Consider the following 2,133-nt stretch of genomic DNA (forward strand, 5'->3'; position numbering starts at 1 on the left):
GTCGGGTTGCCAACCCACTGGTCACCGGTTCGATCGCCGCCGGTGGTTTCTTGTTTTCATTCTTGCACTGACAAGTTGTGTCAGTGTTCGCCGCGGAGCGCGGCGTCGTTGTCACCTCCTCGTGCGGGTCGTACTCGTGCGGGTCGTACTCGTGGCCGTTCTCGATCTCATTCACGGTCTCCGCGGGGTGACCCGCGGAATTCTTCTTCTCAAGCAGCATGGTCTCATACTCGTGGACCACGTCCGGAACGTCGCGGAGAAGGTTGGCGCGGGGCTCCCACGTATCATGTTCTGGGGAATAACCGAGCCAACGTACCAAGTAGCGGCGCGCGGTCGGAACCGCGCGAGGAACACGACTACGGACGTTTCGTTGAGCGGTCGAGCTGTGGGGATCTTCGTGGTCAACGATACGCTCCACAATCCAGCGCGCATCACCCACCGAGTCAATTATCGGTGGTGGGCCTTCATGATGATACGGCGTACGCCCTGTACGTTCAGGGCGAGGTGGAGGCAGCTTCGAACCGCGCGTTGGACGCTCAGGTTGGGGCTGAGCGGGCGGAAGATCGTGCCTGGCGGGCTGAGCAGATCGCGTCGGAGCTTCGTCAGTCGAATAGGGAGCTGTTATCTCGCCTACGGGGATTGGAGACGCATGTGCTTGGCTCTGCCCAGCAGGGAAATCGTCCGCGAGAGCGGGCGCCAGGGCCTGACGGCTTTCTAGCGCGTCAGGCTCGTCGGGCCGCATGCTCCGTCTGCTGGCTCGAATCAGGAATCGTCGCAGGGAAGTACCGCTTGAGTCGCCCGACGTAAAACGTCGGGTGGAGTCTAAGTGATGACGGGATGTCCAAGGTGTAGGCGTCGCCCACAGCCTTGGTTACACGAAAAGGACCGATGAAGCGTGGGGCAAGTTTGTTGGCGCCGAGGTTGGTCACGGCGGAAGCGCGGATTCCCTCGGTCGATAGGAGAACGCGATCTCCTATCTTGAATACATTCACGTTCTTTCGACCGTGCTTATCAGCTTGTTCCTTTTGCTTGTCCACTGCGTTCTGCAGTGCGTCGCGGACGAACCTTGCGATGGATTGCCTTTGCATGACAAATTCCGCAACTGCCGAGCGATCGGCAGGAAGCACCGAGGGTTTCGGTGTATAGTTTGTCGTGGTAACTTCTTGCTCACGAAGCTTGCTGCCTGGATCGATCAAGTTCTGCGACGTCCATCTCGTTATCGGAGATGCAGTATGCCGAGAAGGCTCGATGGACTGCCTGGACGGAGAACGAGTCAGGGCGTTCGCACTGGCTACACCCGAAGATAACCCTGAAGTCGAGTGCGCCGGCAGGCTTGTTGACACCGGTGAGGCTACCGGTGCGTGCTGAGACACCGGCTCATGTACCGGTGATGACCACGACACGGACACGTTGTCCCTAGAGCTGAGCGCAGCTTCAGCATCCATGTCGACCGAAGGAGGTTCTCCCCCACCAAGGGTGGAGCCGCCAGCATCCGTGGGGTGACCCACGGCGAGAAGTGCCGGAACACGTGGGTGGCGAGCGTTGTTCACGAAGAACGGCGTCATACCCGTCGAGGAGTGCTCGGCGTTGTTGAGTGCGAACTCGGCTAGCGGTAGGAACGAGCTCCAGCTCGTGTACGAAGTTGCATAGATGCGGAGAACGTCTTCAAGGACGCGGTTGACGCGTTCTGTTTGTCCATCCGTCTCCGGATGTGCCGCAGTTGACATCAGCAATTTGGTTCATAAGAGCTCGAAGAGGCGTGACCAGAACGCGGATGTAAGCCGCGGGTCGCGGTCGGACACGATAGACTCCGGCAGGCCGTGGTGACGAAAAATCACGTCGACGAAGTGGGCCGCGGGACTCTTCCGCGGTGATTGAGGCCGCCATCGGAACGAGATGGACCATCTTGCTGAAACGATCGACGAACACAAGTACATCTGTGCGCCCAGCTGTATCGGGCGGAAGACCGAAGATGAAGTCTATCGAAATGGAGCGCCAGGGCTTTCTGTGGCGACTGGAAGAGGGCGCAATGAGTCTTGAGACGTCGAAGACGGTTTGACTCGCTGGCAAGTTTCACATGTGCGGACCCACTTGCGTACCCACTTGTACATGTGCGGCTAATAGAAGTCTCTC

The sequence above is a fragment of the Phytophthora infestans genome, genomic scaffold (genome assembly GCF_000142945.1).
Source record: "Phytophthora infestans T30-4 supercont1.61 genomic scaffold, whole genome shotgun sequence".
NCBI classification, from domain to species: Eukaryota; Oomycota; class Peronosporomycetes; order Peronosporales; family Peronosporaceae; genus Phytophthora; species Phytophthora infestans.